Source organism: Gossypium arboreum, chromosome 7, assembly GCF_025698485.1.
Source record: "Gossypium arboreum isolate Shixiya-1 chromosome 7, ASM2569848v2, whole genome shotgun sequence".
NCBI lineage: Eukaryota > Viridiplantae > Streptophyta > Magnoliopsida > Malvales > Malvaceae > Gossypium > Gossypium arboreum.
In genome coordinates this window covers 35,060,972-35,071,568 of record NC_069076.1, presented here as the reverse complement: position 1 = coordinate 35,071,568, position 10,597 = coordinate 35,060,972, and positions in this window count along the sequence as shown.

Sequence of the window (10,597 nt, the reverse complement as noted above, 5' to 3'; positions counted from 1 at the left end):
TAAAGACCCGCAGGCTATACGCTGGAATTGTATCCGGGCATAAAGACCCGCAAGCTTCGTGTTGGAATGGAATCTAGGTTAAAGACCCGTAGGCTTGCGCTAGAAATGTGTTTCGAGTTCTAAGACTTGACAGGACTGATGCCAGTAAGTTAAGTAAGATTATGACATTGAATATCCGTGGTAACCATCGTCGAGTAAGTACTATATATATTTTACATGTTAAGGTACGTATTATGTACTTACATGTGAAATGATTTCAAGTGAATTATTAGTATCAAAGAACGATATATATATGTGTGTGGATGAATACAGTATTTAAGAATAAGAGAATGACCTATTCGGTCAATATATGTCATTATATGGAAGTATGTGACTTATAGTAATTGTATGAGCCATATAGTATAGTGAAATATGTGCTGGAAATTTCTTGTGTATTTATATATATTCAGCTAATAGGCTTTATAACTAATGTACTTGTGTATATTCGGCCAAGTGAATTACAATTAGAATACGAGTTTTGTGATACTCAATGTTCGATTTAAATGACAAGCTTTAATTGTATGAAATGCTTAAAACTTACTAAGCCTCGAAAGCTTACTCTGTTTCTTATTTCTTTGTTTTATAGATTGTTGATTTTGGCCACCGACTCGGGGATCGTCAGCAGTTCATCATACTATCGATCTGTTGGTACAGTTATATTTTGGTCTCGATATGGCATGTATAGGTTAGGCTATTGACAAAATATGTTTTGTAATTGTAAATATTTTGGCCATATGAAAATGGCATTTGTATCTCAAAGATCAGTATGTATTCAGATCAATTTCTGCTTTTGTTGATAGATTATGTGAATGAAGAATTAAATATTTAGCTCGGTAATACCTCATAGCCTAAACCGGCGGTCAGACTCGGGCTAGGGGTGTTACACAGAAACACTTTATCACCGATCTCAAATTCGATATCTTTTCGTTTTAAATCCGCATAAGATTTCTGACGATCAGAGGCAGCTTTCAAACTGGCTTGGATTACTTTGACCTTTTATTCAGTTTCTTTTATCAGATCAATACCGTAAATCTTATTCTCACTGAGTTCAGTCCAGTATGACGGAGTTCTACACTTTCTACAGTATAAGGCTTCGTACGGTGCCATTTTAATGCTCGATTGAAAGCTATTATTATAAGTGAATTCAATTAAGGGTAAGTATTGTTCCCACGCACCTTCAAACTCAAGAATGCAACATCTGAACATATCCTCGAGTATCTGAATAATCCGTTCTGATTGACCATTTGTTTGCAGATGAAAAGCGGTGCTAAAATGCAATTTAGTACCCAGAGCATCTTGCAATTTCTTCCAAAACCGTGACGTAAATCTCGGGTCTCTATTTGACACTATCGACAATGACACACCATGCAATCTCACAATATTAGAAATATACAACTCAGCTAGCTTATCGAGTGAGAAATCAGATCGTACTGGAATAAAATGAGCTGACTTTATGAATCGTCAACTACTACCCAGATTGCATCTTTATTTCTTGGAGACAGAGGTAAACCCGAAACAAAATCCATGGTCACTCGATCCCATTTCCACCCCGAAATCATAATCGGTTGTAAGAACCCAGATGGCACCTGATGCTCAGCTTTAACTTGCTGACAGATTAAACATCTCGCAACAAAATCAGAAATATCTCTTTTTATTCCCGGCCACCAATATAGTTGTCTCAAATCGTTATACATTTTCGTACTTCTCGGATGTATAGAAAATCTACTATTGTGAGCTTCATTCAAAATCGTTTGAATTAACTCCGAATTTCTTGGAACACAAAGTCTATTTCTAAATCTCAGACAGTCATCAACATCTTTTCGGAATTCAGAATCAGAATCAGAATTACACTGAGTTCGTTTAACCATAATCTCATTATCCCTCTTTTGAGATTCGCAGATCTGTTGTAAGAACAAAGGTCTTGCTTTTAATTCAGCTAAAACTAAACCATCATCAGACAGAACTAAATGAGCATTCATCACACTCAAAGAAAATAATGATTTTCGACTCAAGGCATCAGCAACAACATTTGCTTTTCCCGGGTGATAATCAATGACAAGTTCTAGTCTTTTAGCAATTCTAACCATCTTCTCTGTCGCAGATTCAAATCTTTTTGTGTCATTAAATACTTCAGAATTTTATGATCAGAAAACACGTGACATTTCTCACCAAACAGATAGTGACGCCAGATCTTCAAAGCAAACACAATGGTAGCTAACTCAAGGTCGCGTGTCAGATAGTTCTTGTCATGCGGCTTTAATTGTCTCAAAGCATAAGCAACAACTTTTCCTTCTTGCATTAAAACACAATCGAGTCCATTCAACGAAGCATCGCTGTAAACAATGAATTCTTTACCTCACTCAGGTTGTACCAGTACTGGAGCTTCAGTTAACAGAGTTTTTAACCAATTGAAGCTGTTCTAACACTTTTCAGAGCACTCAATTTTTTCATCTTTCTGGAGCAATTTTGTCAACGGAGTTGCTATCACAAAGAAATCTTTTACAAATCGCCTGTAGCAACCGGCAAGTCCTAGAAAACTGCAGACTTCATATACATTCTTTAGAGGCTTCCAATCCAGAATAGCTGAAATCTTACTCGGATCAACTCGGATACCAGAAGCTGATACAATATGACCCAGAAAACCAACTTCTCGCAACCAGAACTCACATTTACTGAATTTCGCATATAACTGTTTTTCTCTCAAAATCTGTAATACTATTCTCAGATGTTCGGCATGTTTAGATTCATCACGTGAATAAATCAATATATCATCAATGAATACAACAACAAATTGATCTATATACGGTCTAAAAATTCTATTCATCAAATCCATAAAAACAGCAGGTGCATTCGCTAAACCAAAAGGCATAACTAAAAATTCATAATGCCCGTACCTCGTTTTGAAAGCAGTTTTCGAAATGTCAGAGTCCTTTACTCGCAACTGATAATAACCCGATCTCAGATCTATTTTTGAAAACACAGTAGCACCTTTCAACTGATTGAATAAATCATCAATTCTAGATAGAGGGTATTTGTTCTTTACAGACACTTTATTAAGTTGGCGGTAATCAATACACATTTTCATTGTGCCATCTTTCTTTTTCACAAACAGAATAGGAGGACCCCATGGTGAAAAGCTCAGTCTAGCAAGTCCTCCATCGGTCAATTCTTGTAACTGAGATTTTAACTCCTTTAACTTGGTCTGAGCCATTCTATATAAAGCTATCAAAATCGGAGTAGTACCAGGTACTAATTCAATGCCAAACTCAACTTCTCAAATCGGAGGCAAACCAGGTAGCTCTTCAGGAAACACATCAGAGAATTCACAGACTACAGACACTAATTCAACTTTCTTATCATTCACTTTTGAATCTAACACATAAGCTAAGTAGGCTTCACAACCTTTCTTTACATATTTCCGTGCTTTCATTGCAGATATCACAGCTGGTAGTCCATTCAGATCAATAGACTCAATTCGAATTATCTCATCATTCTTATACCTTAAATCAATGACTTTTCATTTGCAATTCACAATAGCATCGTGCAAAGTCAACCAGTCCATTCCCAGAATTATATCAAATTCGTCGAAAGGTAAAAGCATCAGATCAGCAGGAAAATAGATATCTCGTATCATTAATGGGCAATTCTTGCAGACTTTATCAACCAAGACACTTTTGCCTAAGGGGTTCGATACTCTAATTACGAATTCAGTAGACTCTACAGGAAAAGTCTTATGTGCACTAAATTCATACATATATAAGAATGCGTTGACCCAGGGTCTATCAATGCAATCACAAAAGTATCATAAAGAGTAAAAGTACCAGTAATCACGTCTGGTGATGAAGGTTCCTCACGAGCTCGTATAGCATAGGCTCTGGCAGGTGCTCTGGCCTCAGATCTAACAGCAGTATCCCCAGTAGCTCTTTGACCACCGCTTGCATTTCTCAAATTTCTGGAAGGTCTACCTCTAGCTGAGGTGTTACTTCGTCTCGGATTCTATACATTCTCTTCCTCAACAGGTTCAAAACAATCTCTTACAAAATGATCCAGAGATCCACATCGAAAATAGGCTCTATCATTCAATCTACAATTTCCTGAATGTCTTTTACCATAGAGTTTACATTCAGGTTTTTTTCAGATCAGACATTTCCAACACTTGCAGCAGAAGTAACAGGAGCTCTAGAATTCGAGTGCAATCTAGCTCGATCTCAATTTGAATATCTTACATCAGTCTTTGAATAGTTTCGATCATCTCAGAATTTCTTTGACTCAGATTGAAATGCTCTACCTGAAGATCTCTTTCTAGTATCTCTAGTTTCAGAATCAACTTTTCTTTTCTCTTTACTTAATTCTTCAGCTTTACATGTTTGCTCAACGAGCACTACCATTTCTTTAATTTCCAAAATCCCAACTAACAGATGGATATCTTCGTTTAGTCCATCTTCAAACCTTTTGCACATTATTGCTTCATTTGATACACATTTACGGGCATATTGACTCAATCTCACAAATTCATGTTCGTATTCAGTAATAGACATACGGCCCTGTTTAAGCTCACGAAACTCTTTACATTTTTGATCAATAAATCTCTGGCCGACATATTTCTTTCAGAATTTAGGTTGAAAGAAATTCCACGTAATTCGTTTACTCGGAACCACAGATATTAAAGTTTTCCACCAATGACATGTCGTATCCCTCAGAAGTGAAACGACACATTTAACACATTCCTCAAGACTCTAAGACAGTTCACCAAACACTCTTATTGTATTTTCCAGCCAGAATTCGTCTATTTCAGCATCATCATTCGTTGTGGCTCGGAACTTTTTAGCCCTATATTTTCTAATCTTATCAACTGGTGGTTTACTTGACTGAATCAGATTCACAGAGGGCATGACAGGAACTTGAGAAAGATTAACCGAGGGTGGAAGTTGTTGTACAGTCGGATTGGTTCTTATGTATTGGGTGAAACATTCATTCATCATCTGATAGAAGGCTTGCGTAGCCTCACTATCATGGCTACTCATAGCTGATTTTGGATCATCTTGCATCGTCCCTTGCGCGGGGCAGGCGCATTGCTTTCAACATCGTTAGCTACGGCTTTATTGGGATCCATTGCTATATATAAAAGCACATTTCAATGTCAGGATTCATCACACTATCCCAGTTTCAGATATATGGCATGTATAGCTAGACTCACATACGCTATGGTAGTCCTAGAATCAACTAAATCATAGCTCTGATACCAATAAAATGTAACACCCCTAACTCGTAACCGACATCAAGTTAGGGTTACGAGGCATTACCAGACAGACAAAACATTTCAAACCAATTCAGAATCACAGATATTTTATAACATCATTTCATAAGCAATCATCTCTTAAGATGATTTACAAGACCTAAAATATACTTTTAAGAAAGATCTGGACTAACATGAACACATTCAGAAATTTTCGGAACTTAATCAAATCTGTAACACCCCTCGCCCATATCCCTCGCCAGAACAGGGTTCGAGGTGTTACCTGACTTAACTCAGTCAATCACACAAAAACCGTGCCGAAAAAATGTCAATCAATTTAAAACTATTCTTTTCACATGCAATCTGTCCCATATATGGGCTTACGAGGCCCAAAACATCACTAGCCAACATAGGCCAATTTACATGGCCAAAACACTTTATCAATACAAGCCACAACCTTTAGCTAAATTATAATATCACATACTCAACATTAAAACCCTATACATGCCATAGACTCGAAATACTAGGATTTACTTACACCATTAGCGTGAGCTCGATAGTGTGATAATATCTCCGACGAACTCCAACCCGAGCAAGTAACTAGAGCCAACAATCTATAAAACAGAGGAATGTAACAATGGAGTAAGCTTTCATAAGCTTAGTAAGTTTTAAGCAATGCAAACAAATAAACGCAATTATACTTCGATTATTCAATTTCTCAAGAGGCCATATTCTAGGTATATTGCCATCTGGCCGAATATACTCAAGCACATAATGCACGTTCAGCATTCTTATCACACTTAATCTGAATTCATATAACATAATTAAATCAAATACTTTCACATACTTTCACACCCTGACCAGGTGTATCATGATCATAGATATAGTTATAACATTTATTCACGTATGTATCACATTACACACTTATGATTCACTTCAAATCAAACTCACATATGAGTACATAATGGTACCTGGCCCACTTAACATATTGAATGTATTCATTTTTCAATCTAACACGAGGTACCTTAGTCTTAGACTTTTCTCAAATCACCGGCATTTCGCCTGCTAGGCTCGAGGCCTGATTATCATTTCACCGGTATTATAGCCTGCTAAGCTCGAAAGCTAGAATAGTATCTCATCGGCATTATAGCCTGCTAGGCTCAAAGCCCCGAATAATATCTCACCGGCATCATAGCCTGCTAGGCTCAAAGGCCCGAATAGTATTTCACCGGCATCATAGCCTGCTAGGCTCAAAGGCCCGAATAATATCTCACCAGCATCATAGCCTGCTAGGCTCAAAGGCCCGAATAGTATTTCACCGGCATCATAACCTGATAGGCTCAAAGGCCCGAATAGTATTTCACCGGCATCATAGCCTGCTAGGCTCAAAGGCCCGAATAGTCAAATCAACGAGTTCCATATAACATATTCATGTCAATTAAGTACTAACATCATTCGAACGTATATAATTATACATCTCAAACACTTTTCTTTCATCTCATTTTCACACTTAGCATTTGATAGCTTATGCATAACATTTCACTCACATTTATTTCAAACTTATCATTCGATTATAAAAGTACATTGCATATTTACCAACATGTTATACTTGCCATTAGGCTATATAAGCATGATACAATACACTATCATTTCATATTTAAAATTCGGCTAAATCCCTATCTTACAAGGAACACCGAATTCACATAACATCTCATTTCACCGGCATTATAGCCTGCTAGGCTCAAAGGCCCGAATAATATCTCACCAGCATTATAGCTTACTAGGCCCGAAGCCCGATATCATTTTTAGATAAACAATTCACCTGTTCTTTCCCACTTTCATAACTTATACTTCAATCATGTATAACTGAAACACATATCTATGAACAAAGATTTTCATCCTTTCAACCACATAGGGTTTAATTTCCACATTGGAACACATATCTTAGTACATCATTTAATAGTATCAAATTCGACTAGATATGCTAGTCACATACGGCTCATAACTTTAATTTAATATTCATTCCACACAAAGAACATATGTATATATTCACTGAAGCATCATCTCAATACAATACATCTTGCTCACTGATTCGCACACAACTATTCAAATTAACAATTATAAGATGGTTCCACACATAGCCCATCCTTATCTATAATTTACGATGGTTTTACCCTTACTCACATATATGACATTGGAATTTTCAACTATGCTTCTCAATTCACATTCATGATTCGATTCCAATCGATTTAACATGCATAAGTACATATCGCATACCTAACCAACTTAATGTATTGAACGAATTCGATTGTCGATTTAACACAAGGTCTCATAGTTGAACATAAACATGAAACCATTTCTTATATGTTCGATTCACATCAATCATCAAATTCATTTAATTCACATGTACTTAATTAGGTTGTTCGTACCTGAATAATTTACTTTACGGAACGAATCCATATATCGTATTAGCCCATAGTCTTATAGCACCACACTTTTAATAGTTTACCGGCAATTTGCCTGCTAGGTAATAACCTGATTTCATCACCGGCCATAAGCCTGCTAGACCTTTAAGTCTGATGTCATTTCACCGGCATTACACCAGCTAGGTTTGAAACCCGAATATATATTATAATGCATAACTTATATCATCGATCACTAACAGTTACCTCATCGAAGTTCACATTGAATCACTTTAGTACCAAGCCACATTCGGCTACCACAAATGACTAATAATAATAATTTTATACACATCATGGTTTCCTTTAGATATTTAATAATCACAAATCGTGATCTCTAACAGCACATATATGGCATAGTTTATTCATTGTAACACTCATTTAGTGCATCAAATTTCCAAATCCATTTCAACTTAAGCATAATAGCCATAATCGGCTTATAGCCTTAAATCATTACATATTCGGCACATTAACTAAATAAAATTTACATTCTCTTTGCCATATTAATTTAACTCTTAGGCATATAAAAAGGAATCAAGCTTAAATACTTAATAACTTACCTCGAATGTTGCCGAACGATTACAACGGCTATTCGATAACTTTCTATTTTCCCTTATCCGAATTTGCCCCTCTATGCTCTTGAGCTTAAATTCAACAATTTTAAACTAGTCATTATCTGACTATTCAAGCATCACTTTCAAAATATAATATATATATTCGAATTCCACACCTACAGATCATAGTAAGCTTGTAAGAAATCAATAAGCAACTCATTAACAAATTTTTGTCAATGTTTACCACATAATCAAAATTTCACTGTAAGCTGTCTTCATAAGCAACAGTCACTAAATAATTTATAACTGGAGGTACGAAACTCCAAATCAATTTCTGTTAATTTTCCCTGAAAATAGACTCATATATCTTCTATCCATAAAATTTTCAGAATTTTTGGTTTGGCTAATCAATACCAGATTTTTCTTAAAGTTTCCCCTGTTTCACTGTTTGACTAATCTGACCACTTTTCACTACAAATCAAATTTCTCATTGTACAGAATTCAAAATATGTTCTCGTTTATTTTATTTGAAGCTAGACTCATTAAGGAGTCTAAGAATATAAATTTAATCTTATGAAAATTTTTGTACAATTTATAATGATTTTATAAAGACAGAACAGAGGATCTAGAAGTCATTTTGACCCTGTCCCACATCACTTCAGATATCTCATTATCGGCAATTCTTTTGCTTACATGGTTTCTTTTATAAGAAACTAGACTCATTAAGCTTTAATTATATAATTTATTATGCTTATAACTCATCTCCCACAATTTATGGTGATTTTCCAAAATCACATTACTGCTGCTGTCCCAAGCAGATTTATTACCAAATCACTCTTTCACACATACCTTGCATGCATGTTATTTAAACATGCATATCACAAATCAATTATCACATACCTATGATTTCACTTAACCATAATCTCCATTTCATCATTTTAAAGCACAAACATTACTCAATAATATCCAAGTTCACATTCAGCCATAATACACACAACATGTTAGCCGATTTTCCCCCTTAGCATCTAAGGCACATGCATGCTCATTTGCTTAGCTCAACTTCACCTATCTTCCATTATTCATCAAAAGAACATGAAACAACAACCATTTCCTTCGTTTCCATTCATGACCGAATGCTCACAACACAACCAAAAATAAAAAATATGCTTCATGGGTTAAGGTAGAATCAAGAAGAACCCATGAACATCAAGATAGAAGCAAACTACTAAGGACTTACCTTGGATTTTTCTTCCCCAAGTGACCGAATATTCAAGAGCTCTCCCCTCTCTTGCTCTCCTATTTTCGGCTATGAAGAACAAAGATGGACAAACTTTTCCCTTCCAACATTTTGTTATTTTTAGTCTTTATTTTATGACATAAAATGACACATATCAATTATTACCATAACTTCATGTCTTAAATTATTATTATCTAATGCACATGTTGCTTCCCACCAACATCATGGCCGGCCACTACACATAAAATGGGGAGTTTGATATGCAAATCCTCCTATTTTGCACTACCATTTATTTGGCCACTACAAATTATCCTATAGCATTTTCAAAAATTTTCACATAGGTCATATTTCATAATTTCACTCACAAATGGAAAAATCAAAGCATGAAAGTTTCACACATGCACTTTCACATGTAATAATCACAGAATATAACATTTAATTATTTTTGTGACTCGGTTTCGTGGTCCCAAAACCGCTTTCCAACTAGGGCCAAATTAGGGCTGTCATAAAATCTTTCAAAACTATTAAAGTCACACACCCGTGTGACATACACAGGCACTAGCCATGCTCATATGATCCAACCGTGCCAAAAATAGGTCCTATACTGACTTTTTCACACGGCCAATAGACACGCCCGTGTGCCATGGCCGTGTGATACTTAGCTTGCTACTGACTTTATCCCACGGCCATATGACATGTCCGTGTGTAAAGACCATGAGGTTCTTAGGAGAATACTGCTTTTCTTACACGGCCACAAGGCATGCCCGTGTCCCCTGACCGTGTGGCACCAAGCAGGCTTAGTTTAAGCCAATTTGCCACCCCTTTTTGGGTCCAATTCTACAAGCAATAATATACAACATTCATACCAAAATTTCCAACTAGTTCCATGCTTAAAAATGACCAATATACATTAGAACTTAGCAATTTATAAACATACACCAAAACTGTACACAAATTTATTATTTGTTAGCCAACTCCCATAGCATAATATATACACAACAAAACTTATATACATAGGCCTTCTAGCTTATACATGCCATACTTTAAAATATGTACACTTTCAAAAGTACCA